We start from the raw sequence: 23,998 nt of genomic DNA on the forward strand, positions 1-23,998 counted from the left end.
CCCTAAAGGGGGCGCACCCCCCTTGCTTGGGGGGCAAGCCCCCCACCCCTTGGCCGCCGCCCCCCCTAGGGTTTTCCCTAGAGGGCCGGCCCCCCTTGCCCTTTCCCCTATATATAGAGGGGTGAGGGGAGGGCTGCAATACACCACAAGCCAAGGCGCAGCCCCTCCCCTCCCCAACACCTCTCCTCCTCTGCACGTGCTTGGCGAAGCCCTGTCGGAATACTGCCGCATCAACTACACCACGCCGTCGTGCTGCCATTGGAGCTGCCATCCTCAACCTCTCCTTCCTCCTTGCTGGATCAAGACGGAGGAGACGTCTCCCGTCCCGTACGTGTGTTGAACGCGGAGGTGCTGTCCGTTCGGCACTAGGACATCGGTGATCCGAATCACGTTCGAGTACGACTCCATCATCACCATCCCCTTGGCAAGCTTCCGCTCGTGATCTACAAGTGGTATGTAGATGCAATCTCTCCCTTGACTCGTTGCTTAGATGAACTCATAGATGGATCTTGGTGAAACCGTAGGAAAAATTTTAATTTTCTGCAACGTTCCCCAACACTATCAACAAGTGCACTATTCTCATCTCTAGCCTCTGTGCTAGCTAAAAGTGCTAGAACATCTACTAAATTGCGCTCTGTCAATATATCGATTTACTCTTCTTCCCAATACGAAAACTTGCATCCATTCTACACAATAAAATTTTAAGTTAGCATAACTAGTCTAATCCGAGAGCACAACCGAAGATTTGGTCGAGTTCTTCCTCCTTTTGCTAACACGTGGGACATCCAACATCCAGGTCGTGTCATGTAAGAAAATAGAGTGGTAGTTGAAGCCACGTGATCTGCATCTTGGGTTAAACTGTAAATAGAATCTTAATACTCTTGAGTAACTCCAAAAGTGGCCACCGAAGATCTTTATTGGATTTTTTTTTCATCACCAGCACGTCGAGGTGAAAGATGTGCATGTTCAGTGGGTCCTCTTGCGTTTTCACTGACATGTGGGACCGCATATGAGCAAACAGACGATGGGCTCTGCGCGTCTGCTGGCTGGCAGAGAAGAGAGATAGAGGAGGGCTGAGCACGGACTCCAGGAAATTTGTTCTACGTAACCAGCACCTCGATATTCACGTGTGGTTGTTTCTAGAATAAAAAAAAGGAGGTACCCTATTTATGTTACTCCCACTACGCCTAGCCTAAGTTTAGTAGGTGACCTTGCGCTTGGCTCTTCGCTTCTTCTGGAAGTCGATGGTTCTACAGTAGTACTTCTGGCAATCTGACACCAAATGAACTGCTGCACATCCACCGCTTGTAAGCAAAAGTTTCTCCTCATGCTTCTCGCCACCGCGCACGTGTTGGCGAGGGAGAAGGCGTAATCAAGCTTCTCGTTGTCCTACAAGTTGACGGGACACATCAAAGTTATTTAGTACGCACTCTCTCCAAAAAAGGGCTGACCATGTCATGGCTACCATCCCGTGCTCCGTTGTTGAGTACATGCACTATTCACGTGCCATCGAGGAGAAAAAAAATATTGTATAGTAGGTGCCATTGAAGTGCACGACTCACTTACGCACTGCTTATCTGATTATCTCCATTTTCTTGCATGACACGTGCACCTTGATGCTAGATGTGTCGCGTGTTGGCAAAAGGATGAACAAAGCTCATGTAAAAGAAAAGAGTTGGAGAACATAGATTCTCGACGACCGAGAAGGAGCAAGGAACCACGTGGTGGAGCGTCTGCAAGGAACCTTGTGCGTTTTCCCCTGTTTTTTGCTGCCTGCCCACCTATAAACAAATAAAAGAACATGAACTCTTTGCTAACCACTAGAAACGATACATCAGGATGCTAAGTTGAAGATGTTTTATAGTTTATATTGATAACCATGCAACAAGCCACACATGTACAGGACGCATGCAGCCACACATGTACACATGCCAACGCACTAACTCCATCCGATCCAACTCATGCACATATGCGCATGGCATGGAGCACACAACACATGTACAGAACACGTGCATGCACACACACTGGGCCACAGAATGCACGTGAATAACACATGCATGCGCACACACTCAGCTGCATGGAGGCGTGTGCCATCTGCGGCGACGTCTGGTTTGTCATGCTATGACGAAGCTCGCACACAATGGCGCCTACACATCTCTTGCAGCACCTCTTTTCCGTCATTGCTCAACGACTAGTCAGAGACGAAGACGAACGCAGCCTCGGCCTTAGAGCTAGCACCGATGGAAAAACACGCACACTGCACGCACACGAGCACGTACGGAGTGCCCACGACATGGTGCTCCCCAGTCGCCTCTACTCCTTCTGCGCACGCTGTCTATCAAGTCGGCTGCTTGCCTAATGATGATGTGGGTGAGATCTTCTAGGACTTAGATGATGACGAGGAAAATTATGAGACACAAGGTGACATACACCGTCAAGGTCCACGGTCAAGGGGGTGCTAAGTGCTAAGTGCTTAGATGTGCTTAGATGAGGTGCTAAGTGCATTAAATGGCTTAGTAACTCAAGTCTTGAATGCATAGGTGCTTAGTTTATTGTTGCTAAGCTTGCTTCATTTAATTAGCTATAGACTCAAAACCGTATTTCCATCATTTCTTCCCGCGGTCACCAAACTAGTGTCTCTCTTCTTAATTAACTTGCCACATCATATTTTATGCCTATGTGGCAGGCTTAGCAGCTATACATGGTGGAGCACTGGGAGAGGCCAAGGCTGGTCATAGTGGGGAGTAACTTATACTATCACATATTACTATGTTACTCTAAACATCTCTATAAACCGGAAAGGAGGGAGTAGTAACATAGACTAGTGTCATATGCATGAAACTACTAGTTAGTATGAGTATGGGAGCAAATGATATTTCCCCGTCCAGACCGATCCCAAGTTGGCTTCTCACCTTCTTGGCCCAACAAACCCCCCCTCCCGCGCACGCTTCCCGTTTGGCGCCAGCCGAGCCCGCCGCTCCACATTGATGGCAAGTCAGGGCGACACGACCTCTCACTGCTTCTGCCATTGAAGTGGCGCGCCGACCAAGGGTACCGCCCGCTACATGCCCGACATTTCAGACTACACAGTGGAGAGTAACTTTAGAGCAAGTACTACAATTAGATGACATAAGAAGGCTATAAGGATTTAAATATAGTATTTGTGCTTAGTTGAAGGAGAGAGAGAAGAGAAGCAGATTGTAAACTTGTAGCCGGTTGTAGCAGGAGCCCCAACATACTTTGTGAGACAAAAGGTGGGGCCATTATCAATGATATAGTATTTATACTAAAGGGACTAACGGACGCCTTAATTACTCTGGTTTTTTGAAACAAACCTTGGTGGGGCTATTATTGACTTGGAGGTGGGGTTTGGGGGATAAAGGCCTACTATTATACTTGGTCCTACTCGCACGACCAACCTGACATGCTCTACCCTAGCCGCTGCTATATCATATGGTTTCGCACCGTTCCAGATCTTAGCACCGCCACGCAATTCTTCTCCAGCCCTCCTTCCGGCGTGCACCGCGAGAAGGGACAGAAGTCCTCTGAACCCTGCCTTTCATGATCCTGTACGAGAGAGGGGTGATCAGGTTTTTGGGGAGCACACTCCTGTGACTGCTGCCAGCGACGACTTCCTCAATGACAGCCTTCTTCCCCGACCTCGGTAACCTCTTCATCAACGACATGAGCGACAACATCAACCACAGCGGTTCTGCCCCCGCTCTACAGTATGTGATTCTGTCCTCCTGGTTTAGTCCGCATCATTACTTTGATGTTTGTAACTGTTGTCATGATCTATTTACTGCTGATTCAGATTAAATCTCATAGTAAATTGCTCATATATTCAACAATCCAATCCAAAAACCTGATTATAGGCAATTTACTCCAAGTGGTTTCGCTGCGCTTTTGAAGCCGCCTATTTTTAAGGGGGTGCAATATAAAAGGTGGCGCACAAGAGCATTATATTGGTTCCATATCATGTACTGCTATGACGCCACTAAGGGTAAGCCTGAGGGCAATCTTAATCATACACAACAGGAAGCTTTTGAGAACATGGATACCCTCTTCAAAGCCGCCCTGCTGAGTGTTCTTGACGATTCCATTATGGATTCCTATATGCCGTTTGACAGCAGCAAAGACATGTGGGCTGCGCTCGAGGCCACGTTTGGGCCCTCGGGCGCTGGCAACGAGTTGTACGTCATGGAGAAATTCTGTGACTACAAGATGATTGATGAGCGCTCTGTTGTTTAGCAGACTCATGAGATACAGTCACTCTTTTAGGAACTTGAGTACTTTAAGTGTGTGTTGCCGGAAAAAATTGTTGCTGGGACCATCATTGCCAAGCTTCCAACTTTGTGGAACGATTTTGCTACTTCTCTGAAAAACAAGAGACATGAGTTTTCTGTTTTGGATCTCATTAGCACTCTTGATTTTGAAGAGAAGGCGAGAGCAAAAGACACATGTGCTCGGGTCGGTGAGGGAGCTTCTAGTGCCCACATGGTACACAAGAAGAATTTCCAGCCCAACCAGCCCCAAAACAACAAGAACAAATCTCAGGGGAAAGGCAAGTTTGATGCAAAGAACAAGCCATCACATTCTACCAACTTCAAGAAGAATTCTCATAACGGGAAGGGATACAAACCTCAATTTTGGTAGCACCTCACAAAATTTATATGGCTGCATCTACCTGCTGTCAGGTAACCTCATGGTGCTTTAGGTATTACTACATTCGTAACTAGGTACAATGACCACCGCAAGATGAAATTAGCTTATTCGTTCGTTGACTTGCTGAATGCAGCGCGGAACGATCCTGTCATGTGTGGAGGAGCAAACAAGCAGTGCAACCGAAGGTGGAAATCAACCAAGGACTTATAAAATTATATATAATCTTCCTCAGGCTGGTCAGTATCCCCTTCGTCCAGATGATCATGTTTTGTCATGCCGAGCTATTGATATGTGCTACTGTTTTACAACACCGTTTAAGTATAGATACTATTTTCCTATCTTTTTAGATTTAGGACAATGAAGATGACTTCAGGGGAACTACACAATATGGACTCATGTTGAGTCATCTCTATTGCCTCATGTGTTTGTTGCAAATGTGTCAGCATCAATTGAAAGATGAGGCAGCTAGCTAGCTGTGGAGTTGCCAATATGCTCAAAGTGCTCGCAACATTGAGAAGAAACAAGCATGCCCAGGAAATTAATGCATGCGCAGGGAGGCCCTTTGCTCAGAGAAGCATTGACCGATTTTGTTTATTTCCACACCTTCTCACAAATTTGTATTGGTTATAATATGGTGAATCGTTGAGTTGCATAAACCAGATGCATGCAGTGGCCGGTGGGCACATGCATCCTGCATGCATGGCCAGTCAGCCAAGTCCATGCGCTAGCTCCAATGCAGCAACGCAAAAGAAGAGAGCGGTTCTTGGGAAAAAGAGAGTAGTTAGTGCAGCAGGCCTTATAAACACGAACAGCTCGCCCTCCCGCTTCCATCTCCCCCCAATACCCCCCGCTCCCCAAGCTTCCTCACTCGTCCAAAAAACCTCCGCTCACCTTCTTCCTCACTCGTACAGAAAACGCCTGCTCCTATTCTTCCACTCCTACAGAAATCCCCAGCCCTCCTTCTTCCCTACTCGCACTGCCACTAGGCTCGTCTCTGGCTACTCTGCTCAAACACGTGAGCTCGACGCTATGCCTACAAGGAAAATGGAGTCGGCTGGCCCCAGTGCTAAGAAGATGAGGCTCCCGCCAGTGGCGACGCTGGTTGTAGATCCCGCACCCGGTAGCACGGGGAGAAGCGGCGAGCCCCCCCACCTGGATCTGAGGAACCAGTAGAATCTCCGGTGGACCGCATCAGCAATCTCTCGGACATCATCCTTGAGGAGATCATCTCACTTCTCCCCACCTAGGATTCCTGCCATGCCCCTCAACCTCGACTATCGTCAGATATTTGTCCTCTCAACTCAGTGGCGCCCTCTATGGCACACCGCGCCCCTCAATCTCGACTGTCGTAAGATATTTGTACTTCCTGAATTTGATCTCCTCAGAGCCATCATCTCTCTGACCAGCAGGACCCCATTCAATGCCTCTGCATCTCGACATGCTACCTGCTGTCCATACCCGGCACGATGGACGCTTGGATGACATCCCCTGAATTCAGAAAACTCGAGCAGTTTGAGTTGTACCATTACCACAAAAGTTTCATACCACGAACACACCAAGAATTTGTGCCCACACTACCGTTGTCCATCTCGCGATTTTCCTCCTCTCTCCACACTGCCACCTTTGCCCAGTGCCATCTACAAGACGATCTGGTACAAATGCTTCAACTCCCACTGCTAAAAAAACTTTCACTTTTGGTGGTTTATCTGTCGGAGGCCTCACTACACAACATCATCCACTCTAGTTGCCCTGCCCTGGAGCGCTTGCTGATTGTTTTGGGAATAGAAATCCGTATAAGTTGTCTCCAAATAAAGTCGCCTCACCTTAAAAGCATTGGTATTTGTTTTGAAGGACAGCAGCTCATCATCGAAGACGCCCCTTCAGTTCAAAGGTTGCTCCTTGATAATTATTATAGACCTTCACAAATAACTGTCGTCTCTGCCCAATCTGGAGACCTTGGGTGTAATTCATGACCCGTTTAATGATCACAAGGAGTTGGTGTTTGGCTCCTCACTTTTTCAGGTACCGTATATTATCATCTACACATTTGTAATCATAAGCTGCATTTTTCATTTGTGCGCATAAGTTTATATCATCTTGGAGTACACTTTGGGTACTAATATTATGTTATATGCTCAATGAAGAGTTCGTCCATCGATAGCCTATCAATACTGCTGGATTCTGTCAAGATCATATATATCAGATTGTTTAGTTTTGATCTGAACATAATTATTGGCTTGCTGCGACGCTTTCGATCTCTGGAAGATTTATATAGAGAGGTGATGATTTCATGCACATTGAAAGCCCGTATATATTGTACTGGAATTAACAGTTCGGTTTTCATTCTTTTGACATACTCTTTTTTCAGACCTTAACTGTTTTCAATCTTCATGTCTACTTAGGCAGAACCACATGGAGCAAAACATATAACCAATCGGTGGCATAATAAGCACCAGGATTTTCTCAGTTCTCATGACATTCGTTGGAGGACAATAACGATGGAAGGATATGCATCCAACTAGGCAAACAGAAGCTTTGTCACATTCTTCCTGTTGAATGCGAGGTTACTATTGTCCATGAGGCTTAATTTTTACCACAAGAGATTTCTCATGGACGGACATGTTGAATAGCAAAAAACAAAGTCTCAGGTGGACAAATGGGCTTCTAAACGTGCTCGACTTCTATTTACAACAAGTTGTAGTCATCCTGAAATATTTTTTTGGATAGGATGTTGATTTTATCGATCAGACTAATCCATTTGTTTGTGACTACAAAAAGGAGTGGTTGGGTTAGATGTTACTTCCATGTTGAGTCTGGGTTTTGTCTAAAAATTTGATGAACAATTAATCCTTGGGATTTTTGTACCATTTGTATGCTTGAGTTGCATGTTGTTGCCCTTGTACTCCCCTCCACCTGCCACTACATTGCTGCATCTTCCATGGCTGCTGTTCGTTCCCATTCGAGGCCTCACCGTCGTTCTCCGCCTTGGTTCGCTCGCTATGCCCGCCGCGCGTTGTCAACATGGTCAACAACCAAGAGGAATCATGAGATGACTATACATGGAGAGGCTGACAGTAGGGACCCACCAGGGTCATTGTATTTTGCAAGCAGGTGCCTCGTTATTACAAGCCAAAAAAATATTTCCTCCTAATTGTTTGACAACTAGGTCCCACGCCATTGTCAATGTAGTCAATAAACAAGAAAATTACACAATGAGCGTATAACACCAGGGACCCAGCAGCTCGCCCAGTTGTTTTTTAGTTTCAGAGACGGAGCTCAACTGCGCGCTGTGCAGGGGCTGTGGCCCATCTAGCCCACGCTTACGCTTTTATTAAGCACATGACGAGCCCAGTTGATATATTTTTTCTTTCTGAAAATGGCTAGCTCAGTTCTTTTTTTTGGAGAATACCAAAACCGAGGCCTACTTGCTTTTCTCAGCCCTGCTGGGCTGCAAATCTTTCAAGACGAGGAGGGATGTAAGTAGTAATAAATGGGCTTCCCTAGAAAATGGGCTATAATTTGTAAGAAATGGGCTGTAAATTTTTAAACCAAAGCCAACCGGCAATTGCATTAAAATATCATTTTTTCAGGATTTCTCTACTCTCTACTCTTATAAAAACCAAAGCCAACTAGCAATTACTTTAAAATATCATATTTTCTCCCACAGGATAAACTACTCATACAAATGCATCTTCATGTTCCGTGCAATGAACGGGCATCTTGCTAGTTAAGATTCTAAATTTCATTCTTTTTTTGGCGGAGAATTGTTTTTTGAATTTTATTTTGATATAATTTTTTAAAAATTATTTTTAATGTGACTCTAAATTTCTTGATTAAAAGAGTTCGGACCCCACAGAAATATGCCAAATATTGTTGAATTTTTTAGCAGTGTCCAAAATATATTGTCTGTAATGCTAATAAAATGAATATGGGCTTCAAATATCCTTAAGAATTAGCAAATGGGTTGTAAATTATTGAAAATAATGGCTAATGGGCTATATGCTGTTTTCCACAGATTTGGAGGCTGACTTCTGGGCCTACTAGGTTGACGATGACGCTGCCCTAAATTTTTTTTGACGCATACGCAAGGCTTTGTCAACTTAGTCAACGCACAACAGTGACTGTTGGATGTCCGTCCAATGGCCGCCATGCTTCTTCAATCTCTGATCTTCCTGCTCCAGCCGCCCAAACCAGCACCGGCAAGACAGCCTGCTCCCTCCTCCCGTGGCTGGCTGTGCTGCCACCAGGCCATCCCTCTAGCCACCTACACATCCTGTTATTTTCGGTGATGTCAGCCTCACCCCGTAGCCAACTAGTCAATGCTCGTACTCCCCTCAGTGTGGGCATCCGCTGCGGTGGCTTCGCCGGCTCTGGGTGGTTCCCTTCCTAGGCCTTGCCCTCATCCACCGCGTTTGTGCTCTCGGCGCGGCGAGGTCAACATGGTCAACAAACAACAGCCATCGGAAGAGGCTGACAGTAGGGGCCCACACAAGGAAATGCCTCCTTATTACGCGCAAGATAATGATTCCTCCACCTGACAGCTGGGACCCACCGGAAGGGCCTCTGTATTTCGTGAAAAAATGTTCCCCCCGCTGTCAGCTCGGACCCACCGGAAGTGCCTCCTTATTATGCACAAAAAAATGAGTACTCCCCCTGCTAGCTGGGACCCAGTATAGTGGGAGGCTGACTTGTGGGCCTACTAAGTTCACGGGGACGAAGAGCTTTGTCAAATTAGTCAATATGCATGATTCTAGCTCCAGTGACCGTACGATGTCTATCCAACGGCCATAGTGCTTCTTCAACCTCTGGTCTTCTTGCTCCAGCCACACAAAGTAGCGCCGGTTGTGTCGCCTGCTCCTGCCTCCCGTGGCCGGCTGTGCTGCCGCGGAGGCCTCACCGCCCCATACTACTCCCGTCGCTGGCCAGGCCATCCCTCCACACCCACACCCCTTGTTATTCTAGGGCAACGGCAACCTCACACCGCAGCCGAACCAGTGAACCCTTGTACTCCTCTCCGCGTGGGCATCCACTGCCGCGTCTTACCCGGCTCCGCGTCGTCCCCTTCCTAGGCCTCGCCGTCGTCCACCGCCGTGGTGCTCTCAGCGCGGCGTGGTCAATGTGGTCAACGACCGACTTCCATCGGAAGAGTACTGTACATGGAGAGGGTGACAGCTGGGTCCATGGCAGCCGCAAGGAAGTGCCTCCTTATTACGCGCAAAATAATTATTCCTCCACCTAACAGCGGGGACCCACTGGACGGGCCATCGTATTTCACAAAAAAACGGTTCCCCCTGACTACTGGGACCCACCAGCTACATCTTCGCATGCAAGGAAGTGCGTCCGGGTAAAAAAAATGATTCGCCCCCTGACTGCTAGGACCCACCTGCTACATCTTCGCACGCAAGGAAGTGCCTGATAGTCGGGACCCCCCTGGTCGAAGCGTACGTAGCATTGTCATTCTGGACGTGAACATGTACGTACATACTGGTCGATATAGAGGCGCGTGCGTGTCATAGTAGAGGCGCGCATGTGTCGTAGTAGAAGCTCGCCCATAGCATATACACGTATGTACAACGGTCAGGGTGCAAGAAAGTAAATATGGCCACGTACGTAGATACAGGCGGGGTCTCGAACGCCTACCCGTGCATATGTACAGCCAGGGCTCGTGTACATGGTTGGGTCGGAACGGAGAAACAACGTCATAGTCGTGTTCATGGGGAGCCAACCGGCTGGGTCAGAACGGAATGCATCATCGTGTTCATCGGGAGGGCTTGGACAGAACAGCCAATGGAAACGAGGCCTGGCGTACCGCAGAACGGAGGAAACGGCCTTGTGTTCGACCGGCCACGTTCGAAACGGGATCTTGTTCATCGGGAGGGGTCTGGCGTACCGCAAAACGGAGGAAACATACTTCTGTTGGACTTCCTACAGTCGAAATGGGGTCCTGTTGATTGGAAGGGGTGTGTCATACCACAAAACAGAAGAAACGGACTTGTGTTGGAGCGCTACGGTCGAAACGGGGGTCCTGGTGATCGGGAGGGGTGTGGTGTACCACAAAAGGGGACTCCATGGGATACTGTTCATCTCCACTGTCGACCTCCTCCAGCCTCCACGGGCTACTGTTCACCCATCGTCGACCTCCTCCAGCCTCCACCAGCGACTGTTCATCCACGGGCTCCTGTTCATCCAGCCTCCACCGTGCGCTACTCCACCGACTACTGTTCAACCAGCCCTCTCCACTGGCTCCTGTTCAACCACCCCTCCACGGGCTACTATTCATCCATCCCTCCACCGGCTACTATTCAACTAGCCCTCCACAGGGTCGTCCTGTTCAACCAGCCCTCCATGGGGTCCTGTTCATCCAGCCCCAATCGGCTCGATCGATCGGGGTCCTGTTCATCTAGAGGCAACCACGGGGTCCTGTTCATCCACCCCCACCGGGAACTGTTCATCCAAACCCCCCAGCAACACTCACTGTTCATCCAAACCCCCCAGCAACGCTCACTGTTCATCTAGACCCACCAGCAACACTCACTGTTCATCCAGAGGCAACATCGATCGACTTCAGTTAGCAGTAGTAGCGAAGGAATCACTCAATCACTCGGGTTCAGTAACGCTTAACCTGCAGTGCAATCGCTTGGGTTCAGTTAGGCGACGCCTTGCTCGGGTTCAGTTAGAGCCCAACACCTCGCACCCATGCGCGTACGGTACGAGAGAAACACGCATCACTTGGCCCTCGACCACCCACCATAACTGGGAACTCCCCGATACTTTCCTCCCCCTCGCTTCTACAACGGTTTTTTCCGTCATGGACGGCCCAAAGAATGTCATGCAGTTGCATCTCCGGCCCGCCCAGGATGAAAAGCCCATTTTCTATCATGATTTTTTGTCATAGAAGTAGGAGCCCACCACATCGATAATGATACCGGGTTTTGTCACAATTATCGTCATAGAAGTGTCATAAGTATGATAGAATTTTTTTCTGTTCATCCCAAAATGTCACGGATGTGTCTTTTTTTTGTAGTGTAGGTCAAGCATATTCGCTCCCTGGTAATTGAAACCCTAGCAATACAATCTAAAGCAGGAGTAGGGTTTTACCTTGTTGAGAGGGGCCGAACCTGGGTAAACTCTCTGTGTCCTTTGTCCCGTTTAACCCCTTCAAGCTAACCCAATGGCGATGGCTCTACACCTAACTCCTCTTGCTAGGGAATCTGCCGTGTTAAGTCCACGATAGTTGGCGCCCATCATGGAGCCAGCGCACGGTGGTTGCGAGTTCTTGAAGGGAAACTTTGTAGGGATCAAGGGATACGCTGTGGGCTGGATGACCAAGAGTCATCGCGACAAGCTCTACAACGATGACGCAGGCTGGGGCCCTGAGGCCAGCTCAATCGAGTACGGATACCGAGTCCCCTTCGGCGGGATTCATGTCTTCATCGGCAAGATCGACGAGTTAGAGCCTGAGCCGGACATCTGCACCGACATCATCGAGATGGCTCATCGCGCACGACTCGCCAAGGTTGAAGCCTCCCTGAAGCGTGCCTTTGTTGGCTTTACTCAAGGAGTGGATCTTGAGGGAGGATCTGTGTCCGGTGGAGAGACGACCGTCTATTCAGGCGATGAGTCCTCAACCGTCGAGGCCAATTCCATGTATCAATTACATGATGACAGGCTTGGGGGCTGTTCCGATGGCGACAGTATTCTGGACCCCTATGAACCGCCGAACCGGGTTGCGATCTTCATGGCCGGTACACAGCCAGTGAAGAATTCTTCAACTGCGGCAGCAATGATCTCCGGTTTAGTGACTGCTACGGTAGTCGGGGTAGGAGGCCTTGTGCGCCCGTCGGCTCAAGCTTTATATGAACTTTTGGAGGCTCTGTCAGCTTTGATGACGGTGGAGGTAACCCCGGTGAACCAAGCGCAACATAACATGGATGTTGCAAAGTTACATGATGAGATATCTCAACCTAAGGAGGATCTTAACAGTGAGAATGCCTGGATGGCAACGGAACGAGCGACATCGGAGAGGGAAGCACATCGGATTCAAGCAGAAAATTTTCGCTTGAGGTTGGACCAGAATGCATCAAATGATCTCTTTAACAAAAGGCACCAGAGGCGTTTACCTCCGGTGTACGATGAAAGAAACCTTTTCAATACGCCTGGGGTAGGAACCAGTAACCCGCCCATTGTGAATCGGGTCGATGAGGCGTCTGCACCCGGAGCGCCGGTTCAGCTACGTGCTGTAGATCCCCCACGTTTGAATTTGACTCCGCCTGAGCATGTTCTGACACCACTGGGTCATTATTCTAACCCTCTGGACAATATGATCGCCGCGGCTACCCGATTGGTGGCTCTCCCTGTTCAAGATGAGTCACCAGCTGCGATGGAGATACGGCGAGTCGGAGAGCTTCTTCAGACAGAAGTGGCTCAACAGGTGGCTTATTCATACAGTCGTGAACGGATTCATTCGACCCCGCGTCTAAGCCAGAGTTATAGCAGGCACATTGATTCGCCAGCAGTGTTGAGCAGTGAGCAGCACCATAACTAGCCTGGTAGGCCTAACCCGCCGTGCACTGGTAATGATGCTCAGGCTTTGGTGGACCATGGCAGAGCGCGGCGTGAGGCTGAGCTGGCGGCTCAACAACAATCTCCAGCTTATCCATCGGCGTCTATGGAGGCAGGTGTGACCTCCAGAACCCTTGGTGTGCCATGTTTAGTACCGGCTCTACATAATGAGCGCTTGCCTAAGGATTTCAAGGGCCCTCGCAAGGTGCCTAATTGAATAGCAGATCAACCCCCCAGAGGCCTGGATTGAGAGCTATGAGATGGCTATCGAGAAGCTGGATGTTAGTGATGCTGCATGTGCTAAGAAGTTCACCATGATGTTGGATGGGCCGGCACGTACTTGGCTGAAAGGATTGCCCCCTAATTCCATCAGGTCATGGGCTGAGCTAAAGACGCATTTTATTCAAAATTTTAAAGACACATGCAAGCAGCCTATGTCGATTCTAGACTTAGACTCTTATGTCCTGGGAGAAGGCGAGTCAACAACCAATTGGGTGCGCCGGATCTCGGTCGTTATCCATTCATCAGACAGTATCAACGCCAGTTCAGCCGTCCTGATGTTGGAAAAGAATTGACATTTTCTTCCTCCTAAGCAGAAGCTGGGGCGGCTTAAGTGCCACTACAACAATATGGGGGAGCTCATGGCGGCTCTCGTCAAATATGCTGACTTTGATAGTACTAAGGACCCCGAGTCTGATGAGGAGAAGGATGGTAAGGGGAAGAAGAGTGGCAATGCAAAGGGGCAACATAGTACGGCTAGTCAAGGTGGCAACGGTAAGCGCAAGGCCGACGATGCTTTGGACTTCGTAGCTAACACCAATGCGCAGAACAATAATCAACGTCGTAAGGGGAAAGCATCAACGCCCCGGTTTGGAGGGCTGAAGATCAACCTTGAGGCCATGATGAGTCAACCTTGCCCGAAGCATGGTACGCAAGAGAAGCCGGCCAGTCATATGTGGAAGGATTGCTTTATCATGAGGGAGTATAAAAATTCCAATTTTTTCTAGAATAACCATGGTCCGAGTGGCAGCTCAGGATACGGCTCTCACGGACCTGGCTTTGGAGGTGGCAGTTCAGGCTTTGGTTTTCAGGGCCAAGGCAATCAAGGCGGCTTTAACAAGCAGTCTAGTCAAGGGAATCAGCAGCAGCAGTCTGGTTATCAAAGCAATCCAAAGTAGTTGAATAGTGGTCAATACCATGTGTTTACCACAAGTCTGTGCAAACAAGCTCAGAAAATCCATAAGCGGGCAGTGAATTCAGTTGAGTCAGCGATCCCTCGGTATTTAAGGTGGTCTGAGCAACCTATCATATGGAGCCGTGAGGATCACCCGTCCCGTGTTGACAATCCGGGTCAATTGGCGTTGGTGGTTGCTCCTCAGGTAGGAGGATACAAGCTTACAAAGGTGCTTATGGATGGAGGTAGTAGTATCAATATCCTTTACTATGATAGTTTTTGCCGTATGAATTTGACTGACAAAGATCTTAAGCCGTCTACTACTATTTTTCATGGGGTGGTGCCTGGTAAGTCGGCATATCTGATGGGTATGATAACCCTAGAAGTGGCCTTCGGCAATGACCATGATTCTAGAGCTCAAAAATTGACCTTTATAGTGGTCAAGATGAAAAGTCTGTATCATGCTTTGTTCGAACGGCCGGCTTATGCTAAATTTATGGCACAACCTTGTTATGTCTATTTGCAGCTTAAAATGCCGGGTCACAAAGGCACCATCACGATGCACGGTGATAGGAAGATCGTTCTGGATTGTGAAGAAGGTGATGCTGCTTATGCTGAGTCTGCTTGTGCAACAGAGGAGTTGAAGTTTTACAAAGATAATGTTGACCCGACATATATGACAGCTTTGAAGAAGCCAACTACAAAGCATGACCCCGTTTTGAAATTTAAGTCCACAGATGACACTAAGCTGGTTGATTTTGTTCCTGGCGATTCATCCAAGTAGTTCAGCATCAGTGCTAATATGGATCTGAAATAAGAAAGCATGCTCATCAAGTTCATCCATGAGAACCGGGACATCTTTGCATGGAAACCTTCAGACATTCCAGGTGTACCGAGGGAACTCCTGAGCACACTCTCAATATTGATCCAAAGTTTAAACTAGTTAAACAATTCCTTCATTGTTTCAATGAACAGAGGCGTAAGGCCATTGGTGAAGAAGTGGCCCGGCTCTTGGCTGCTGGGTTCATCATAGAAGTTTTTCATCCTGAGTGGTTGGCTAACCCGGTGCTGGTGCTTAAGAAAAATGGCACTTGGCGTATGTGTGTGGATTGTACAGATCTTAATAAGTCTTGTCCGGCTGACCCTTTTGCTCTCCCTCGTATTGGTCAGGTTATTGATGCTCCTGTGGGTTGTGAGCATTTGAGTTTTCTGGATGCTTATTCTTGTTACCATCAGATCAAGATGGCAGTTAAGGACTAGGAGAAGACAGATTTCATCACTCCCTTTGGAGCCTTCTGCTATGTGTCTATGCCTTCTAGGCTCAAGAGTGCCCAGGCGACTTATCAGCGGTGTGTTCAGAATTGCCTCCATGTCGAGATTAGACGCAATGTTCATGCCTATGTGGATGATATTGTTGTGAAATCCAGGAAGAAAGAAACCTTGATAGATGATTTCAAAGAGAACTTTGACAATCTATGGGTCTATAAGATGATGCTTAACCCGGCCAAGTGTGTCTTTGGCATACTAGCAGGCAAACTTTTGGGTTTCTTAGTTTCTGAGAGAGGCATTGAAGCTAACCCAGAAAAAATCAAGGCTATCACTTCTTTGGCTAAGACGGAATGTATCAATGATGTCCAGTGTTTGGCGGGTCGTATTGCGACTTTGAGCTGGTTTATAAGCCGCCTGGGTGAAAAGGCTATTCCTCTTTATCAGATGATGAAGAAGACATATCACTTTGTATGGAGTGTTGCTGCCAATGATGTGTTTGAAGCGCTTAAGAGACAGCTGGCTGAACCGTCGGTTCTTGCAGCTCCTATTGAGAAGGAGCCCTTGCTTTTATATGTGGCTGATGTCTGCTAGAACTACGTCGGTATTTCCCCAAAGAGGAAGGGAGGATGCAGTATAGCGACGATAGTTATTTCCCTCAGTGATGAGATCAAGGTTATCGAACCAAAAGGAGAACCTCCTCACACCACATAAACAACACCTGCACACAAATAACAAATACTCGCAACCCGATGTGTTAAAGGGGTTGTCAATCCCTTTCGGGTACGGCGCCTCAAGATAGGCAAATAACGTGAGGTAAAAGTGGTAGATAGGATAAATAGATCACAGAAAAAATAAATTGCAGCAAGGTTTTTTTTGCATTTTTGGATTAATAGATCTGAAAATAAATGCAAAGGGAAATAGATTACAAAAGCAAATATGATGAAAAGAGACCCGGGGGCCGTAGGTTTCACCAGTGGCTTCTCTTGAGAAAAATAACAAATGGTGGGAAAACAATTATTGTTGAGCAATTGATAGAACTTCAAATAATCATGACGATATCTAGGCAATGATCATTATATAGGCATCATGTCCATGATTAGTAGACCGACTCCTGTTTGCATTTACTACTATTACTCCACACATCGACTGCTCTCCAGCATGCATCTAGTGTATTAAGTTCATGGAAAAACAGAGTAATGCAATAAGAACGATGACATGATGTAGACGGGATCCGTTTATCTATTTGCTTAGATATAGACCCATCTTGTTATCCTTAGTACCAACGATGCATACATGTCGGTTCCCCTTCTGTCACTAGGATCAAGCACCATAAGATCGAACCCACTATAAAGCACCTCTTCCCATTGCAAGATAAATATATCAAGTTGGCCAAACAAAACCCAAATATCAGAGAAGAAATACGAGGCTATAAGCAATCATGCATATAAGAGATCAAAGAAGACTCAAATAACTTTCATGGATAAAAACATAGATCTGATCATAAACTCAAAGTTCATCGGATCCCAACAAACACACGCAAAAAGACTTACATCATATGGATCTCCAAGAGACCATTGTATCGATAATCAAGAGAGAGAGAGAGAGAGGAAGCCATCTAGCTACTAACTACAGACCTGTAGGTCTACAAAGAACTACTCACACATCATCGGAGAGGCACCAACGGAAGTGGTGAACCCCTCCGAGATGGTGTCTAGATTGGATCTGGTGGTTCTGGACTCTGAGGCGGCTGGAATTGATTTTCATCGACTCCCTAGGGTTTCTGGAATATTGGGGTATTTATAGAGCAAAGAGGCAGTTCAGGGGGCACCCGAGGTGGGCACAACCCACTAGGGCGCGCCTGGGCCTCCTGGCGCGCCCTGGTGAGTGATGCCCCCCACGAGCCACCCCCACGTGCTTTCTTGGCCCACTGGATGTCTTCTAGCCCAAAAAATCCTCTAGGAGTTTTGTTGCGTTTGGACTCCATTTGATATTGATTTCCTGTGATGTAAAAAACATCCAAAAAACAACAACTTACATTGGGCACTATGTCAATAGGTTAGTACCAAAAAATGATATAAAATGACTATAAAATGATTGTAAAACATCCAAGAATGACAATATAACAGCATGGAACAATAAAAAATAATAGATATGTTGGAGACGTATCAGCAGTCCCAAACTTAATTCCTGCTCATCCTCGAGTAGGTAAATGATAAAAATAGAAATTTTTGATGTGGAATGCTGCCTAACATGTTCATCATATTTCTTTTCTTTATAGCATGGACATATGGACTTTTATATGATTCAAATCAGTAGTCTAGTTTTGACATGAAGACTTTAATACTCAAGCATACCAACAAGCAACCATGTCTTTCAAAATATCGACACTAAAGCAAGTTATCCCTAGCCCATCATGCTCAATCATTGGTCCATTCATGAAACACACTCGAATATTAGCTACACCCAATGCTCAAATACGATCATAGTGCCCCTTAGTTGGTGCTTTATAAGAGAAGAAGGCGTCTCACTCGTCTCTCATTCGCTCATTGTCTCGCTCTCCCAACCAATAGAACGAGTGAAAGATCCATTTACTTCCCTTGGGGCTCAAATTCAAGAATAAAAATTGCATAAGTAAAGAAAGTCCATCCGCGAAGGGAAGTAGGGATTTGTAGAGGTGCCATAGCTCAAAGCTTAAATTGAGAGATAAAAATATTTTTGAGAGGCATACTTTTCCCACCAACGAAAATGACTTGGAGCATCCCAACACTTTCAGTGCTCGATACATCATAGGTGGTTCCCAAATAGAAAATAAAGTTTATTCCTTTTCCACCATTACTTTCACTTTCCATGGCTAGCCGAATTCACGGTTGCCCTCCATACCAACACTTTCCAAGGAATTTATTATTTGACAACATAAAGTAAATTCATTTTTCATTTTGGGATTCGGCATCCCTAATACCTTTGTCGCACTCTCGTGCAATGACAAGTGAATAAACACACATCATGAGAATAACACAACTAGCATGGAAAATATTGGCCACCCTTCACCGCCTCGCGAGCGGTAGAGCACACAAAAGAGAAATATATTTTGAAAATTAGAGATGGCACATGCAAATTTGTTTAGAAAAGCATGGAAATACCGCATATATGTAGGTATATTGGACTCATAAGAAAGGGTTTTGGATGCACAAGTAGTGATCATACTTAGTGCAAAACGAAGGCTAGCAAAAAGATTGGGAAGCGACCTACCAAAAAGCGAAAAAGCTCGTACCCAAGCAGTAAGCATAAGTAACACCGAATAATGCACCATAAGTAGGATATAAATTTCATTGCATAGCTATTTCGTGCTTGCATAGGGAATCACAAACCTTAACATCAATATTCTTACTAAATCACAATTACTCATCAACATGACTCACATATCATATCATCATATCTCAAAACCATTACTAAGAATCAAGTTTACTTTGTCCAATGATCCTCATGAAAGTTTTTGTTATATCCTCCTTGGATATCTATCACTTTGGGACTATTTTCATATGTTGCTTTTGATAAGCTCAAACAAATATAAAGTGAATATCATGATCATAATTTTTTTTCTCTCTCAAAATAATCTAAGTGAAGCAAGAGAGAATTTCTTAAAAAAATACTAACTCCCAAATAAATCTAAGTGAAGTATAAGAGCATTTCTTCAAAAATAATAAAGCACACCGTGCTCAAAAAGATATAAGTGAAGCACTAGAGCAAATCCATGGCTCTAAAAATTGAAGTGAAGCATAGGAGCAAGCATAGCATAGTTTTTGGCTCTCTCAAAAGGGTGTGTCCAGCAAGAATTCAACACTTAAAACACAAAGCAAAACAAGCAAAGACTCATATCATACAAGACGCTCCAAGTAAAACTCATAGTATGTGACAAATAAAAATATAGTTTCAAGTAAAATATCGATGGTTGTTAGAAGAAAGCAGGGATTGTTGTGGTTCTAAGACTGATAGTAGAAAGGGGGGTAGGTAGGGAGAGGCAAGATCTCAGCTATGGTGAAGGTGTACACACGAGGTTTACGAGTTCAGACCCTTCTCGGTGGAAGTAACAGCCCTACGTCTCGGTGCGCGGAGGCGGTCGATTGGATTATATGTGTGATGTTACAGGGGGTGCGAACCCTTGTGCTAGAGGAGGGGGTTGGCTTATATAGAGTACGCCAGGACCTCCACCGCCCTCCATTACAAGGGCCTTAATGTACATAAAGTAGGGGCATTACTGGTAATGCCAGCCTTAAGTGATGTTAATGACCTTAAAGACTACGAAGCGAATGCCTGCCCGTTGTAATGCTGAGTGACTCCTGGTCTTCGGTAGGTCGAGTGATTCTCTGGATGGTCGAGTGACAGTAGGGAGGAGGACACCCGAGTGACAAGTTGTTGAGTGGATTGCACTCGATATTTTTGACTGGGGGTCTCTTGCTGTCTCTTGGACTCCTTATCTTCTAGGGTAGTGACCTTGGGTAGGACGTATAGGTCCGGCCTATGACCCTACCCCAGGTCTGTATCCTCATCAGTAGCCCCCGAATGGATTAAGGTTTGAGTGGAAAGTAGGTTGAAGTTGAACTTGTTCTGAGCTTTGCACCTTCGCGAGTGTTTTTTGTAAGATTGAAAACTCACCTTGGTACTTCAGCGTCGACTCAGCCGCCTTGATCCATTCAGTGAGTTGTCGACTGAACTTGTGGCATCATGTGCCGAGTGTTTTATTAGAGTGCAGGATCTTGGGCGCGATTGAGTGCTGCGTATCCCGGATTTCGCAGGATACGAAATTTCGGGGAAACGCGCGGGACGGGGAGCGCCAAAGCGGGCGGAGCCGATAAACAGCGATGCCTCGATTTCTGTGCTGCCTTTTTCGCCACGTACGTTGCTCACAACTGTTGCGGGATTTGACAGGATTGCCTGGTCCCACGCGTCAGTCACTCGGAAGCAACCCTTTATGAGGCGACGGGGCCGAGGCGTCTGCACTATACACGCCTGTTCCTCCTTCTTTTTCCTCCGCTTCTCCACCGTGCCCAGCTCTTCTGCTCTCGATGCTGTCGCTCCGCCGCCATGGTGAAGGACAAGACGGCGGCGCCAGAGCACGCAAAGAAGGCGACAGGGGTGGCGAAGGGCAAGAAGCAGAACCGCGGGTTGTCATCGCGCGCGGAGCTGTCGCCAGGCTGGATCTAGGGTGATTGGATCCGGTCTTCGATTCGGCAAGAGGATCTGGACGAGCTGGCGGAGTCCGGACTGATCGCCAAGGGAGCGGCAAGGTTGCCGGAGGGGGAGATGGAGCCTTAGCCTCGACCGACTGAGTGTGTACTGCTCGCCACCCACGTCGACAGGGGTTTTTCGCTTCCTCCGCACCCCTTCTTCTGGGGGTTCTTGAATTTCTTCGGTGCTCAACTCCACCATTTTTCTCCCAACACCATCACGTATCTGGCCGCGTTCATGTCGATGTGTGAAAAATTCTTAGGGTGTCGACCGCACTGGGTTCTTTTCAAACATATCTTCACCATCCGCTCCCAGCCGGTCAAAAAAGCAAAGTCAAGTGAATCAAAAACCCATGTCATCCAGATGTGTGGGGGTTTAGGCATCCAGAAAAGGCATAGGAGTTCTTTCCCTGCTATGACTCTCCCTGAATCGGTTAGAGGTTGGCAGTCGTCCTGGCTCTACTACCAGAACACCACAGCTCCAGGTCAGTCGACCGGCCTTCCCCACTTCACATTCGACCGCGTTCACAGTCAACCGGCCACAGCTCAAAGTGACTGCTGCTGAGAATTTGGAGACGAAGATGTTGGTGGAGAAGGTGGTCCAACTTATCGATGAGGGTGTCACCGGCCTGGACCTGCTGGAAGTGTTCCTCAGTTGATGTATCCAGCCTCTTCAGGCTCATGATCACCCTATGTGGTTGTACTCCGGACCCGAAGACACCGCTCTGGTCCACCCAGAGGAAGTGTCGTCCAAGACCGTGGCTATGTGGTTGAAGAGCATCACGGGAAATCAGGACAACCCCAGAGGATCCGGGCGAGTCATCCCCTTCAAAGATGACAACTCGCCCGATAAGGTATGCTCTTTATTCCGACTGCCTGACGTATATGTTCCGACTGCACTTGACGTCGACTGACTTTTTGTCTTGTAGGTTTTCACTGAGATGTATTTGATGCCCAACGGCGAACAAGCTCTGGTGCAGGACCAGGAGGGAGAGGCCAGTGCAGAGGAAAGTGGTGACTGGGAGTCCTTTGATGATGATGATGAGGAGGAGGAGAGTGAGGAGTTGGACGAGGAGGAAGAAGTCGACTCGCCACCGCGCTCCGAGCGTCGATCCAAGCAGCAACAAGACCCGGCAGGCGGGCGTGGGAAGAACGTGGCTCCAGGTCCCCACACTAAGAAGCGTACTCGGACGTCGACTCCGGAGCCCATGGAGAAGGTCGCCAAGCAGCCCAGGGTTGCTCCTCCCAAACGCTCGGAAGACTTTGCGATGGATCAAGATGGACGTCCCTGTGGCTTCGGGGTGAGTATCACACTTGTGTTTATGCAGATCGACTGAAATTTCTGTTCTGACCAATTGGATCATGTATCTTTCTAGCCCCACCTCTGCTGCTACCGACATGGATATCGATAAGGCACCAGGAGACGAGGAGGCTACCTCTCGGGCTGGTAAGTCCGTTCGACTAGGTTTCATTTAGTCGAGTTGAATATCTGATATTTCTCCCTTTCTGTAGTTCCGCAAGAGATCGTTGTGCTCCCTGATGAAGAAGCGCCTCTACAGGAGAGGAGGAAGAAGAGTGGAAGCTCAAGCAGGAGGAGGCTTGAAATTCAAGTCCCTCAGTCGATGCCAACGCTTGAGGCCGTGGTCGAACGTTACAGAGAACCGGTTCGGACCAATGTCACATTCGCCAGCCCACTGACGACTGATCGTTCGTCGGGCTCGACTGCACAGACTCCTGCCGCTCCAGTGCAACTCCATGCGTCTAACCCGGCAACTGCTTCGACTGCCCTGGAGCCATCACTCTTTGCTGCGTATCAGACTCTTGACGAATCGCCGAGTGCCGCTAGGGAAGCTCTTCACCAGGTGAACCTTGTCATGGAGCAGGTGAAGGTGATGCACAAGACTAGCCAGGTGGCTTATAATGCCAGTACTGCCCTTCAGACCAATGTTTAGGTCAGCAAAACTCCGACTGAACTTTTGAATGTTGTTTTATATCCGATCACCCACTGGGGTGTTTCTTTGTTTAGAGTTTAGGAAATCTTCCACTCCACTCGACTCGAGTTGAGTCTCAGTAAATTGTCTGAATCAGTGGGGGCGCGCCGAGTGCACCCACTGGGTGTAGTCCCCGAGACCATGGTCGACTGCTGGAAGTCGGCTGGGGTCTTAGAATGTACTCTTTTTTTTTGAACTCACGCTGGGCAGACCCTGCTGAGTATTGATCTGAACCAGTGGGGGCACGCTAAGTGCACCCACTGGGTGTAGTCCCAGAGACTACTGTTCAATATTTGATTCAGCAGGAGTCTTAGAGTAACTTTTCCCTGTCACTGTCTCTTATTTCTGTCGGTTGACATATCTCTCTTGCTGACTGCAGAGGACTTGTGATCTTGGAGCTCGACTTTCCGAGTTAAAGAAGAAGCATATCAGCGTTGAACTTGACCTTGAACTCGCAAAGAAGAACCTCAAGACTGCTCAACAAGAGATGGCCATCATGGGAGGTAATCATTCGACTGTCTTGTCTACTTTGTAGCTCGCGCTTCCCACTGCCTTTTCTTTCAGTCTCTTTGAACCGAGTGACTTCACACAAGAAGACAAGTTGGCGGCCCTCAAGGTAGTGAATACTAAGAAGCACTCCTTCCAGACCATCATGGACACCTTCCTTGAGGCAGCCACTAGTATTCCCGGCAGCATCGACCTCGACAGCTTCTGCGATCCAGCCAGTCCTTCTCCCGCCGAGTGAATGAAAAACATTATGCCTCACCTTTATTTGCCTCGGAATGCCGAGTGATTTTGTAATCGTTAAAACTCCTTCGGGCCTGATGCTCGAGCACTTTTAATCCGTGGTTAGGAACCTTTGGATTTATCTTTGAACATGTCATGTTTATCTTCGAGTGAAAATCGTTCTTCTCTCGGGTTGGTTTCTGTTCATTCGATGCAGCTTCTAAAGAAGAATCAGCGGTCGACCAGTTGGACGAGCCTTGAGTAGCATTGATCAGCTCATCAGCAAGGTACTCATCAATGGTCTTGACGTTCCTGTCATCAGCAAGGCACCAGCCGTTGGATGGGCCTTTGACAGTGCGCACAATCTCATCCTTTTTCTTGACGGT

The sequence above is a fragment of the Triticum dicoccoides genome, chromosome 3B, assembly GCF_002162155.2.
Source record: "Triticum dicoccoides isolate Atlit2015 ecotype Zavitan chromosome 3B, WEW_v2.0, whole genome shotgun sequence".
NCBI lineage: Eukaryota > Viridiplantae > Streptophyta > Magnoliopsida > Poales > Poaceae > Triticum > Triticum dicoccoides.